This window comes from Neofelis nebulosa, chromosome 11 (assembly GCF_028018385.1).
Source record: "Neofelis nebulosa isolate mNeoNeb1 chromosome 11, mNeoNeb1.pri, whole genome shotgun sequence".
Lineage (NCBI taxonomy): Eukaryota > Metazoa > Chordata > Mammalia > Carnivora > Felidae > Neofelis > Neofelis nebulosa.
Window position 1 is genome coordinate 25988127 of NC_080792.1, and position 14560 is coordinate 26002686.

Consider the following 14560-nt stretch of genomic DNA (forward strand, 5'->3'; position numbering starts at 1 on the left):
CAGAGGAGCCAAAGTGTCTGTGTGGCCGCAGCACATTTGCAGGGAGAGGATGCACACGAAGCCGGGGCGGCAGAGGTGTGCGTGGGAATGCACCGTATTAAGTGTCCCTCGCCTTCCCGCAGCCCCCCTTCTGACCTTTTCCGTTTTGAACCCTGGGCTACTTAACCTGGTTCTGAAATGAAGCCGCAGCTGCTGAAGTGCATCGGGGTCATAATAAATCAAGCGGTACGGGGGGAGTTTAAAAACAAGGGAAGGCATGGCAGCGGCAGCGAAGGTGGCTTTTCACAACGTGGCTCTTTCTCTGGGGTGACACTCTGGGCTGTGTGCCGGGGAAACCTTAGAAGGGCTCCTTCGGGATTGAGCAACCCAGACTGCCTAGGCTCACGCCCCTGGGTCCTCACTTCTCAATAATTTCGAGCATTAGAAATGAGACAGCATGCAGGCTCGCTGTCTCTCATTCCTTTCCCCTTTGCAGGCCTGATGCCCTGTTCTCTGTGGCTTGGTGGGCAGCCAGAGAGAGGAAGGGACCGGTTAAAGGTGCCGCCACCCCCGCCTCCAGCCTAGACAGCTGATAGAGGCACAAGGCCCCACCGGAGACCCACTTCCTCCAGGCTTCCGTTGCTGGGGCCTGACACAGGAGACTCATCAGCCTGCCACCTGACCTCGGGGTCTGCAAACAGAAGGGGTGCTCACAGGTGCCCAACCACCCAGGGCACCAGTGGTGCCCGCTCACCGGGACCCACTCGTCCCCAGAGCTGCGGCCTCTAGACCCCAGGGCCGTCAAATAGGAACAAATCCAAGGGCACTGAGTTTTCTCCTCTTTGCCTTTGTTTCATGAATCACCAGGGTGATGGGCTAGAAACCCATGAGTGGGATGGCCACAGGGGAGAAGCTGAGGCTGGCTGGGAGAACAAGGAGCCACCTTGTTGCTTGTCTTGCAGCTTGGTGGGAAGAGGCACCCCTGCCCCGTGCCCCCGCTGAGACACACAGGGAGCAGCGGACCCCTGAGCTCTCGTCTGGAAACTGTCTCGATGCTTTCGGCCATACGATGACAGTGGGGAGATCTCTCAGCTATTGTTTAGTCTGTGGGGAGGAGACTCGGGTCAACCCTGTCACCTCAAAGGCATCTTCTAATCTCATTCCTCACCACCTGTCCTCCACCTTATACCTGGCCCGGCCCTGTCCCCAAACACAAATACACTTCAGCCAACAGAGGCACTCGGGCGGCACACATTTTGAGGAGGCGAGGGGTACAGGGCACAACGGGGACTAGGGTCTGGTTCTGCTTCTGTCACTCACAGGCTACGCGACTTCAGGTCTGTTTCCTAAGCTTTCTGGAACTTTCTTCACCCATGGGTAGTATGAACACCCACCTCACAAAACTCTAATGGGTACTTAGGGGGCGGTGTCTGCTCCCAGCCAGTGCACGCTGAATGCCTGCAGAGACACTGCCCGGATGAAAGGGAGGAGGAAAAAGGGCCCCCAGCCAGACAGCTGACAGGAACACCCAGACGCCGGGGGAGTGAGTGCTATTCTGGCTTGCCGCAGAGGTCTGGAAGGGACCCTCAAACTGAGGTTGCTGGACTCAGGGATGGGGCCCCTCGAAGGGCTGGAAATTGCACAGGGGAAGGTGGCTTTGTGGCAGAGATGCCATCATATGGCTTCAATCTTCCCAATGGGAAAGCCCCCAGGATGCCAAGATGCTGGGCTGGCCTGGGAGGGGCCTGCAGGCAGGTGAGGCCAGCCTTGCGCGCTGGCGCCCCCTGCAGGCTGCCCTTCCCACCAGGAGGGCACTGGACTCTGCAGACCAGGCCGGGAGGGCAGGGAGGAGCACACGGGACCGCAGACCTCCCCCCACCCCCGGCGGGGAGAGGGTGACATGGGGTCCGCTCTTCACTCTGGTCAACCCACTGACCAATCAGTCGGCAGCAGGCAATTAACAGGCACTCCGTATGGCCAGCATCTGCTTTAGAATAACAGACACAGAGACACAGACTTGGAGGTCGCCCTTCTGACCCTCTTATTTTACAGGTGAGGAAGCCACCAGAAGGGTGAGAGGACTGGCCTGAGGTCACCCAGCTAGAGAAATGCAGGGCAGGGGCTAGAGCTGAGCACGCTGCAGCCGGTGGGGGGCGGGGGGGGGTCTCCTATACCACACCTGTAAGTCCCCTACAGAGCAGTGCCCCAGCTTTTCTTCCCGCCCCTAGGTGTCTTCCAAATATTTTCTAGGCTCTCCTCGGTCCTGGACCCCCACTCAACCTTCACAAGCCCAAGGCGTCCGAGGGGCTGAGGGAGCCAGACAGAAGGAACCATGAGCCCTGCTGCACAGCGGGGAAGCCAACCCCCAGACCACATGAGGACACCGAGGTCCACAGCGGGTGGAGCTAGGCCAGATGCTGGCTTCAGACTTCTGTCTCCTGCCCTAACCCTTGAGGCAGGCCAGAAAATATGTGCTGGGGGAGGAGGAGTAGGGGCTCCTGCAGAGGAGGGGGAGATAAGAATGGGTAGGCTTTGTGACACTGCCTGGCCCCGCGGCCTCACGCACAGCCTGCTCCCTCCCTGTGGGCTAAGTGGCTGCTGCAGGAGGAGGGGACAATAAGATAGCATGGCGCTGCACGTCTGCGTGTAGATAAGCGCGAGGGCACCCACCTACAGGCTGCCCTCGGGGGCGGCCGATCCACAGAGAGGGGCTGAGTGAGCCACACGAGGTAGGCACCTGGGACCCTGCCCCTGACTGCCAGGCCCCAGACTGTCCGCCTCAGTGACACCCAGGCATCTGGAGCCCCCCCCCCCCCCCAGCAGGCTGGCATGGGCCCCAGAGGCAGTGGTCCTCCCTGCCTCTTGCCCAAGATGGATTGAGGCCCAAGGTTGGCAGGGACTCGTTGCTCTTAAAGGAGAAGTTTTAGTTCTGGGTTAAAACCGTCTTGGCCTGCGATGGCAAAAAGCAAGTGCCAGCAAATGAAAGGGCCAGTGTGGTTACTGTGGCCTGGGGTCACGGCCTGGCTGGGCAGCCTCACACCGGGGCTTGCTGACACTGGGGGAGCCCCCAGCGCTATCCAGACACCCTTGCCAGGCTCGCAGGGCAACACGCGCCTCATCCCACACAACTGTGGCCCGCCCCCCCCCCCCCCCCCCCCCGGCTCCTCTCATCTACAAGCCTTTGCTCTGGCTCCTTCCACGTTTCCCTCGGGCTCTCCAAATCCTGCCTCTTTTTTCATGCCACCTCCTCCAGGAAGTCTTCCCTAGGTGCTAGCACGTAAAGGCCTTGCCCCCTCCTCTGACTTTATCTAAAGTTCTCTCCAGTTGAGCTGGCCTTGCCCCTCCAGCAGATTTCTAAATACCTGGTGGAGGCCAGTGGCCCCTGCTTTGCTGGGGTTTAATAGTGCTGAGCACGGGGCACCCAGCAGGGACACAATGCCAGCCCCGGGGTCCCCGTGAGGGCTGTCCTTGCTGCTGGATCCCTGGGTTATCCGCAGTGCCATCGCTGAATCCCAAGTCCTAGCGTGAGTCGGTGGCCCCTAGGCTTGTAGAAGGTCTGTGTGGGGCCTCTCCTAGGAAACTCGATGAATAATAATAGAAAGAAAAAAGAATGCAAAAAGAGAAACATGATTTTATGAAATTCAGAAGTTCCTCTTGGAGGAAGAGCCTTAAGAGGCTTAAAGTGGCTTAGGAGCCACAGACAAAGTGATCCGTGTTCCAATAGATTTTAACCATGATTATGTCTGTGGGGTAAGCAGGTGCAGGACACAGGTTTTATTACCCATTTAATGAAGACTAAGTGGAGGGTGGCTGGCGTGTGAGATGGGCCCAAAGTCGCCAGCTGAGCGGTACCAGAACCAGGGTGAGATGTTAGACCGGGTGGGGGTTGGACTCTGGGCTTCATCAATGGTTTCTTATGCCACAAGGCAGGAAGTCATCCAGAGGGAGTCTCTGTGGCCTGCAGGCTGAGTTCCAGGTGACTCTGCTTCTATGCTGCATCAGAGACACTATTCCTTTCGTCAGACGTTTTCAACACCCGGAGTAATGCGATAACTACCGTCTCTGGGGGTCGGTGGCAAGTGTGAGTCCAACATGTGGAGCTCTGATTTATATGCAGCTGCTCAAGAATAGGCTTATTCCGATTACAGGTATATCCAGAAGCTTTCGATGGAGTCCAGCCAGCCCCAAATCCCACCTATGCTACCCCCACTTGGGTATCACCCCTGTTCAGAGGCCCATCTGGGCACTACACGGTAGTGTGGGGGCTCTTGGGTCCTCTCTGCTTCATCGGTCCGGATGCAAATGATCCAGGCATACGTACATACATGGTGTCGCAACCTCTCTGGAACCTGGTTAGTCGTAGCTGGGACTGTCAACAGTAGGTTGATCTGGGAGGCAAGGGGCTTCCCCAGGGCTGGGTGGCCACCCCAGGAGGGGACTGCTCTTGACCGAGCATGTCTGTCTCCACGTATCAGAGATGACTGCCCTCTGTGTTCTAGTATCTGGAAGGACACCAAAGGTGTAAGTTGCTCCCCTAAAGGGGCAGCCCACCCTCTTCCTGGCACTGTTGGCTGTAACTGGGGTTGAGGTGGGGCCAGGAAGGGGCTGGGACTGTTTCTCCCTGGAGACCCAACTCCAGGCATGAGGCCGTAGGGATGGAGACTCAGGGCACAGGGAGCCCTGATTCTGAACTTTGGCTTCACTTCCCGGGTGAAGGGTGCACTTCCTGGCTTGATGGTTCTGAGGCTGCCCCCAGAGTTCCTATGCTGGAAGGTGACCTTGAGGGGCCACACAATCCAGCCTCTGTTTCATGATTGAGTGTCACCGTGTCTTCTGGACAGAGATGCACCAAATGGGGAAAAGTCTAGAAGAAACTAGCAACGGGGCCTCTCATTGTTTTGCATTGTTCTCACGATGCCCCTTGGCCCAGAAGCAATGGAGGCACAGAAAACCCCCCACCCGCTTCCTTGCATTGCACTCTGTATCCCGGGATGCCCGGTGATTGCTCAGCGGCCATCTGGAGGGGCGCTGGGAAGACTTCTGTCCACTTACAGGGACCTCTTATCTGTCTAGGGAGATGCAAGCCAGCTGCCCTGAAAGCAGCGAGTTCAAACCAAGTGTGACCCCCTTGCTGGCCGTTTACATCACTGTCCTGTCGTCCTTTTTCTGTGCCCCCAACTCCTAACTGGATAAGTCACCCTCACCCACACCAGGCATCCAGAACACAGCCTGTGCACGCAGGGACAGGGGAAGGAGTGGGGAGGGGAGATGTGTGGGAGCAGCATGGGAAGGGCATGGGACAGACTGGACAGAGTCCTGTTCATTCTCTCGGCAGGTGGCTACGTGCTCCGTGCCCCCACTGGAACAGAGGTCACGTGCCTTTGGCTAGGAAGCCTGTTCATATGGGGGCCTCAGTTTAAAGATTCTCTACTGACTCCTTGCTGCTGAAGCTCTTGGCACTTGAGAAGGATGGAGAGCAGAGGAAGAATGGTACATCTCTCATGCTGGACCGCTGGCCCCGCGGCAGGCAACCCCAGCTTCCAGCCTCTGGATTGTGTGTGTGGGGGGGGGATGGTGGCTGGAATGCGAGGGTTCCATGCACCAAGGACTGGGGAGCGGGCTTCAGGGGGGGAGGGTGGGGGAACGAGGCGTTGCCCCCCGCAGCTTAGATCTCTGAGGGGCGGGCTCCAATCTGCATGTGCTCTCTTTACAAAGAGATGACTATGGCCACCACCTAAAACCCCTGGTTCTCTAATGTAAGAGATTTCCAAGCGTAACATCCTACAACCCATCACACGCGTCTTCCCAAAGCACGGCTTCTGTTAACCTTCCTGGGCCTCTGGTCTCGCATCTACAGAATGAATGGGTTGGGTGGGTACTCTATAGGTCCTGCCTTCAGGTCCATGCTGTTCTGTGATTAAAAAATAATTTTTTTACATGTTTATTTATTTATTTATTTTTGAGAGAGAGAGAGAGAGAGAGAGAGAGAGAGAGAGAGAGAGAGACAGTGGGGGAGAGAGAGAGAGAGACAGTGGGGGAGGGGGGGGAATGAGCGGGGGAGGGGCAGAGAGAGAGGGAGGGAGACTCCGAAGCAGGCTCCACACTATCAACACAGAGCCCGATGTGGGACTCGAACCCATGAACCATGAGAACAAGACCTGAGCCCAAATCAAGAGTCGGTCGCTTAACCGACTGAGCTACCCAGGCGCCCCTGTTCTGTGATTTTTAGATAACCTGGGCATGCTACAGCTCAAGAACCAACAAGGGCTCCCTGGTCCTACTTCATAAAGTCCAAACCCTTTTTGTTCCACCTTATGGACTTCTTCCAGCTCTCCACTTACACCTTGACTGCAGGCCAGTCTCCCCACTGTCCCTCACCTGCACCATTTCTTTGGGTCTTCACTCATTATATTTCCCCCATCAAAAACGACCTCCCAGAAAACAGTTTGGCAGTTCCTAAAAAGTTAAAAATAGGATTTCCACGTGATTCAGCAATTCTACTTCTAGGTATATTTTCCAAAAGATTGAAAGAAGGGGCCAAACAGATACTTGTACATACACATTCATGACGGTGCTACTCACAAAAGCCAGAAGAGGAAACAACCCCAGTGCCCATCGATAAACAGATAAACGGATAAACAGAACGTGGTGTAACCATACCCATGGAATATTATTCGCCCGGGACAAGGAAGGAAGTTCTGACACATGCTCCTGCGTAGATGAACCTCGAAACCGTTTTGCTAAGTGTAATAAGCCAGACACAGAAGGACGGCTATTTTATGATCCCACTTCTGTGGGATCAATGAAAGCCATGTTGATAGAAGGTGAGGGGGCTGGGGGGCCGGGGGGTTACTGCCTGGTGGCCACAGGGCTTCTGTTTGGGATGATGAGAAGTTCTGGGGGTGGATGGTGGGAGTGGCTGTGCAACCTTCTGGCTGTGCTTGGTGCCACTCAGTTCTGCACTTAAAACATGGCCCAAATGGTGCATTTTATGTTGCATATACTTTATCACAAGAAAACAAGGCCAAATGAAAAAAAAAAAACAAAAAAACAACCAACCAATCCAAACCAAACAAGCCAACCATAAAACCCTCCTTCCCTCTCTGCTTCTCAGCCCCTCCTGCGGAGCCCAGCTCCCTTGGCAAGCCTTCCTCGCCCTGCTAGGCCATGCGGCTGGGGTGGGCCTTTGAGTGCTGCAAGCCATAGGGAACAGCAGTCCTGGGGACTCCTTGAGGAGGAGCTTAGACAATCCCTCAAGACTATTTACTTCTCTTTGAAAGAATGACCTTCGGCCGCCATCCCCTCCCTGCCTTGGGGAGGGCCCCTCTTCCTTGGTGGTGGCTGGGGAGCCTCCCTGGGGAGCCAGGGACAGGGTGGTGAGCAGTTACATAACCTGCAGGGAGATTTTTTCCATCGGCCCAGGCAGTGCCAGCTTTCCAGAGGCGGCCACGGCAGGTAGAGGCGCCCTGTCTGGGCCGGCCGTGCCTGGGCAGGGCAGCGATGCCGTGATCTGGAGCGGCTTAGCATAGCTCAGATTCCCAGCGGCGGCTGGGGGCCGGGCGCTCGCTGAGCTGCGGGGAGGATCTGCTGTCTCCTGCTGGCCTGGCTCTGGGAAGGGGGAAGGAGGAGGTGCTGGGGGTGAGCCGCCAGCCAGCCAGGGGTGACCCTCTGGGGCCCAGGACACCCGAGCTGGCCTTCTCCGATAACCCACTTATCGGCAGGGCCTGCCTCGGCATGGCAGCCTCAGACGGGGAAGCGCCCAGCCAAGTTCTATGAGGGGATTTAGCAGGGAAAATGAAGCCGGGGCTGGGGGTGAGGCTGTGCAGGGAGGAGGACACGGCCTGGCAAGAAACACAGGTGATGGTGAAATAATCCCTGACTCGGGTAAAGTTCCCCTGGCCCAGAGATGGGCGGGAGCAGGACACTGAACTATTCCCTTGTGTTGCCACCAATGTTCCTTTGTCCCCGCTAGGCTGAACTCCTGAACCAACCATCTGATGCTTGCTGAGTACCTGCTACGGGACGGCACGGTAGTGTGTGTGGGTGGGGGGACACAAGGATGACAAGGACACAGTCTTTGCTCCCAAGGCACCAGGGGACACAGCCTCCAACAAGAAAACCGTAATGGGCAAGCCGCTGTTCTGGGCTCCTTCTGGGACTTACTGAGGGTCAATGATCACTTTCTTCTCTCTGCTTACTTTCCAATTAAAAACTCAAACTGCTTTTTTTTTTTTTTTTTTTCCCTGTCCAAATTACAGGCGGCTTCTGTCCCACTCAGTATTCCAAAGTTCTAGAGGGGGCCTTAGATTCAGCACTTTTGGAAGCCACCTCCTGCTTCCCCTCTACCCCACACCATGCTGAACAGTCAGAGGCAGCTGGAGCCTTGAAAAAGACACTCAGGCTTTGGACGCTACCCTCACCTCCACCAAGTGGGAGAAGAGGACCAGAGGGGTGGGCAGGTTAGCAGAGATGACCCATATATGGGCTCTGCCATTGTGGAAGGTAGCCAGCAAAGGCTTCATTACGTGTTTGTTGAGAGGAAGAGATGAGGGCTGCCAGAAAGAAGGTGCGATCTGCTCATTCCAGAGCAAGCGTGGGCAACAAGTAGGTCTCTCTGGTTCCGGTAGGGTGGACTGGACCTTTGGTATCAGCCAAGCACCGGCTCTCCCTGGTGGGGTAGCTGTGCCTGCTGCAGCCTCCTTTGCAGAAGGTCAAGGTCCTGGGGTCTCCCGTGACATGCGAGGCAGGCTTGCCTGGTGCCCACCATTTGGGGGGAATGCGTGTGCCGACTCCGCGTGGCCCTCACAGGGCAAGGACTTCGGCATGGGCAGAATGACTCAGGGTGCTGAGACCAGCCAGCAGGTGGGGCGACATTTTTTTTTTTTTTTTTTTTAAGAGAAAAAGACCTTTTGTGGGTCTTTGCAAACACCATCCACAATCTGCCCACAGGGAAAGCTGCCTGCGTTTGCCTATGAGCCCTTTGCTTGATCCCCTCTTGATTTCTAGCAACCAGTGGAGGGGAACTCGGGGTGGGTACAGCCCAGGGCTTTGCTCAAGCTCTGGAATGCACAGAACAATGTGCTTCTATCCCTGGGTATGCCTGGCTTGGGCCAACAGTAAAATTAGTTTACATGCCTGGAGTGCACGTCGGCTCAGTGGTGGGCATGCAGAAGGGAGGTCTAAGCAGAGAGAGAGGGTTCAAGGGGGAGAACCGGGCCTCACCTCAGGAATAGCAGCTGTGTGGTTCATCTGGATAAAGCAAATGGCGACGTAAAGGTGTTTCCTCAGACACCCCCAGCCCTCCAGTGGCCCAGAAAGCTCAGACTCAGAGACTGCTGGAAAGGCAGTGGGATTATTCCAGAAGGGTGGATTTTGGAATCCCCATGGATAGCTTCATGAGACAGATTCCTGACTTTCCCAACTTTCTGGCCCTTACACCTTTTCTGGGCAGTGGCATGGGAGCCAGGGTGCCGGGCAGATGGCTCTCATTCAGCCCTATGACTTTGGGTAAAGCTCGTGGCTTTCCTGAGACACTTTTCTCATCTGTGAAATTGGGGAAAGATTCCTGCCCTGGAACCCGGCTCGGAGAGAGTCTTGGCATTCACTCACAAGGTGCTCAGGAGTGGAGAAGCTCATCATACGCCAGGGAGCACTGGGGCCTAATACTGAGGGCTCCGTCTTTCCCCTACGAGCATTTCCCGAGCACCTACTACGTCCAAGTCATGATGCCAGGAGCTGGGGACCAATGCTAACTCAGCCAGGACTTTTGCTCTTGAGCAGCTTACATTTAGAACTGGTTACAACCCCAAGAATCAGTGTTAGCTCCTCTCCTCCTTCCCCCCCTGTAAAAGATGGGAGTTAGGAACTTGAGGCTCCAAGTGGAGAGGAACAAGTTTCATTTTCCCAAAACCTTGAGATCACCGGGAGAGAAGGAGGTTCTCTCTGATGAGTGGAGTTAGAGGGATGGCCCAGTGCCAGTGCTGGCCCCAAGCCAGCAAATGTGGGACCAAGACAGGGGGCAGAGTTTGAGAGAAACGGGGCAGGAATAGGGTGTATGTGTCACTCACCCTGAAGACGCATATTATGTTCTGACTTACTGATAGAGCAGCCAGACCAGAGAGTCTTGAGTGTATCTTCTGGGCCTAAACCCACAGTTGAAACCACTCCCAGAGACCCCGACCCCGCAGAAGCCCTGTGCAGCCCCCAGGCACCACTCAGTGGAGTTTCCGTGTTTCAAAAGCTCCAAACACAGTGCTTACTGGTGACCTCGCCTGAAACACAAGGGTTTATCTGCTCTCTAGCTTGAGGCCAGCTTTTTAAAAGACAATCTTATAGAAGGTGCTGGTGGAGAGCAATTTATTTTGAAATCTGGTCAGATGCCAGATTCCGAGTTGGCATTTTTTCACAACAGCCCCGCTGTGTTTACGACTTGAGTTGGGATGAGTTGTTTTTTTTTTTTTTTTTTTCAAAAAAGGTATCGCATCCTTCTGTTAGATGTGTTGTTGGCAACGGTTGCTAGGGAGAGCTGGGGTCAATTACAGACACACTGATGCCTGCTCTAATAATACTTCGCTCTGCATAGCTCAGATGCAGACACCTCTTGGCTAAACAGGGCACACACATTTCAACAGAGGAGGGCTTGAACTTGTACTACCCAGGCATATCTTGGAGAAGGAGCACTCCCTGAGCCCAAGTGGAAGGCTTGGGGTGGTGATAGGGCAGTGCCGGGTGGAGGGGCCTCAGGCCTCCAATTCCTCTCATTCCAAAGGTCCCATAAAAGAGGCATGCTCATTCTTCCCTGGGTGAAGCTGGAGCCTCCCCCGCCACCCCTCCGCCCTATTATCATTCCACTATTCCCTGGTGACGATCAAGGCGGGTTTTGGTGACTTCCATAACCCAGGGGTCCTGGGCAACCCATATTCTCCCGGAAGTCAGAAAGCATCCGCGCACACACTCTAGTGGGTGTGGAACCCCGCAAAGACGAAGTCGGGGGCTGGGTGGGAGAGGGGGAGTGAGGCGGGCTGGGCAATGAAACCAATCGACTTCCCAGCTTTTACTGGGTGGCCCGGCCTCTGGCCTACTCCCGACAACGTGGGCTGAGAGTGAGGTCCTTCTCCTGGAACATACGATCACTGCCCTGACAAACGTCGGAGGCCAAGAAAAAGAAAAAGGACGTAGGGAGACAATCTGAGGACAGAGAGAAGTAGGGCCAGTGGCGAGGAGAGGCAGCTCTGGGCTCCCACTGGGATGACTTGGTTAGTGTGGAGGTGCTCCAGGAGGAACCCCAGAATGGGGGAGAGGAGTATAAGAAAGGGCCCCCGGGATCATCGAGAACAGCTTCCTCACTGCCCGGAGGTGAACCCGAGGCCAGGCAAGGTGAAGGGACTGTCTCAGCTGCCCCGTCTCCTGCTTTGGTGTTCTCCCACTAGCTCGAGCTCCGCGTCTTTCCACATTACTCAGCAAAGAGTCCAGTACCTGGTACAAATTTCTCGACTGGCTCACGGGATGACAGGCAGGGCCAGCTGGTTCGTAAGTGACAACAGTGGCACAGTCAGGGCATCTCTGAAGTGTCTTCCTGACAGCGGTGCTCGGCCAGCTACACAGCAGAATCACGGGGGAGTTGTCTTTCAAAAGGAAGGCCAGCCTGTCCCTGGAGAATGGAATTCGCCTGGTCTGGGGTAGGACGCCTGCAACAGTGTATCTTACAAGCTCCTCTCCATACGATTGTCACGGGCAGCTAGGCCGAGAACCACTGGCCTAACGAAAACCTGATGGCTGAAACTCACCATTGCCAGGCCAGATTCCCACACTGCACGATCACACCGATAAAAGACTGTGCCTCAGTTGGCCTATTTGTGACACTGAGCCATCACCGACAAACCATCAGTCATCTGATACAATGCCTTGCTACTCAGAGTGTGAGGTCTCTGGGCCACCAGCACCCAGGAACTTGTTGGATCTGCAAACTCTCGGGCTGCACTCAGAGCTACCAAACCAGAATCTGCATTTAAATGAAATCCCGTGTGATTCAAAAGCACGTTCAAGTTTGAGAAGCGCTGCTCTGATGAGAGGCACTGATCTGATGCATTTAAGAAATGTCTGTTATTATAATAAGTAGAATTTTGTTTACAAGAACACTAGGGAAAGGACCACGTTTAAGGCAAAAAGACTCGGTTTTGACGTAAAAATTGGGGACCATTTCTGGGCTGTGGGACTGGTGACAGGGGGTCTACTGAAACCTTAGGGTCCCTGGCATCATCATGGCTCATGAGGGCAGTGTTCTGGGTTCCTGGAGCTGACGATGCTGAGTCTGGCTGGGAAGGGTGAAAGGTCCTTTGACCTCCGCCTGGCCCCAGTTACGCTCCATGGGGTCTGCACCCCAGCTTGGGGGGCAGCTCTCCCACCTCTGCCACAGCACCCTCTACGTCAGAGCCTGCCCCTCCCCCTATGCCGCCAGCTCCCGCTGCTGAAACCTGGGGCAGCAAAAAGGAGCACACCCAAAGCCAATGCCGAGAGCTGAGTTCACAGGGCGCTTCATACCCTTGGCACATTGCGGCCAGCATCACTAAGCCGGGCCTCTGACGTGGAGGAAGCCGCCTAACTGACCACAGTGGGGACGGGGGGGCATCTCAGAGGCCACGGAAGGGGGCTGGCTGGAGACCCGGTGAGCTGTAAGAGGATGGAGTGGAGAGTGAACCACAGAGGGAGAGAGGGAAGGGGAGAGCTCTGGGGGGCCGGGCTGGGGCTGTCTGCCAGGGGATACAAATCAGGTTTGCCAGAAAATGAAGGCAAGTAAAGAAAGACACCCCTGTGGGCCTTAAGAAGGAAAGTGGGGTTTGATGACCCATGCCTACTTCCCTCTTTTCTTGTACCTTGTGAGTCTGGGGTGATGAATGGCCATGAATCAATCATGCTGCCTGGAAAGCTGACTTCAATCTGTCCCCTCCTCAGCGGCTGGGAGAAGCAGCAGGGCCCGAGGAGGCCCAATCAGACCCATGGGGAGGTGGCTTCCTCTGGGCCTCGCAGTCAGGGAGTTGATCCGTCAGGAGCTCGGGGCAGCCGCACACGCTCACATCCAGTCTGCCCTCCATGGGAGCCTGAAGGGCCTTGAAAGTGAGCGTCTGGCTCAAGCCCTTCGAGGGGTTCTCTCCTTAGCTTACGCAAAAGCTGGGGCTGCGGGTGGGGAAGACGGGGTGAGTGGGGGCCAACGGGGGACATTTAGGTTTCTAAGTACCTAATCCACAAGTGCTCTACCCAGGCAAGTGGCAGATGTGGGGCCGAGAGCCCTCCTCTGCTCCAGGAACAAGACGGCATCAGTAGGGCCATCTCCCAAAGCACATGACGTACCTGTCCTTGCGGCACACTAGGGGGTGGGCAGGTTTCTGAGGACCAGGGGCACCCGGGACTGTTTCCTGCAGTGGAAGGGCCCAGGGAAAGTGAGGGAGGAGGAGGCTTGCGAGGGGCCCCTCGTGTCCCTCCTCGAGGCCCCCGCCTCATCGCCGGCAGCGCAAAACCGTAAGGTCCCCTGATGGGCATCAAGCAGCCAAGCCACGCACGTCCCAGCGGGAGCCGCAGAGGTCCAGTTCCAGCTGATGACCCCTGAATCAGGTCGGAAAGCCCTGTTTCCCGGCTTTCAGGTTAGTGTTCTTGCCCTGAGCTCGTGTTTGCCAAACCAGGCCTCTCGGCATACTAATTCCAGAAGAAGTTATTAGCTGGGGGATGCAAAGGAGACTCTGTTGAGTTCAGTGCGGCCAAACAGGTTCCCTTCCTGCTGTGCTGAGCCAGCCCACTTTGTGGCTGACGGAGAGGCGGGCGCGCCACGGAGCCCCTTCTGTGGTTGAGCATTTCCCAGGATTGATGCCCTGCCGGTCACCGTGGGCAAGGCTGCTCTAACCACAGGTCATTGGAAGAAATGCCTGACCCGGGCAGGATCCTGGGCGGCCCCTGCGGCCAGCTGCCCTTCCCAGCTGGGTGCGTCTCATCCACACGCCCTGTATGTCTGTCCGCCACTGGTTCTGGCTAGGTTACTTGGAGCTGGCAGCCGTTGTCTAGAAGTCTTGTCCTATCCTGGCCCTTCTCGGAAAAAGATCTAAATCCAAGGCGAATGGCCGATCCCGGCCCTGACTCCCCCATGCTTGGCAGGACGTGGCAGGCAGGCCGCTCCGGGCCGTCACCCTCCACACTCTCCCAGGACATTCCGGCCCGTGAGGAACATGCCCGATGTGCAAATCCCTCAGGTAATGCGGGAATTCGTCACCAGGGGAGCGTGGGCGATCCAGGAATGGGAACCTGATCGGGGCCCGGAGCTGGAAAGAAGCAGGCCAGGCTGGCCAGCGAGGGCTCGGGTTGCAGTGAGCAGGCTCTCCCCAGGAAGGGGGGAGGAGGGCGGGGACGGAGCCCTGTGGGCAGCATGTGGGGGGGCGGGGGCTCCCTCCTCCCTGTTTTTTAGGAAGAGACCTTAGACTTCGAACCAGGTGGTTAAGACCAAGGCAACCACATGCCTTGGTTTACGCCTGGTGTCTGGGCATAATTACAAACGGAGCCCTCGCGACTCTCAGGACGGTTGCAGTTTGGATGACTT

At 56.1% G+C, this 14560-nt stretch overlaps 1 protein-coding gene across 10 annotated transcripts in view; it reads right to left on the reverse strand.

The window, feature by feature from the left end:
- Window positions 1-14560, reverse strand: part of CTIF (cap binding complex dependent translation initiation factor) — a 294493-nt gene that overhangs the window by 73261 nt on the left and 206672 nt on the right. The gene's annotated exons all lie outside the window — the stretch shown is intronic.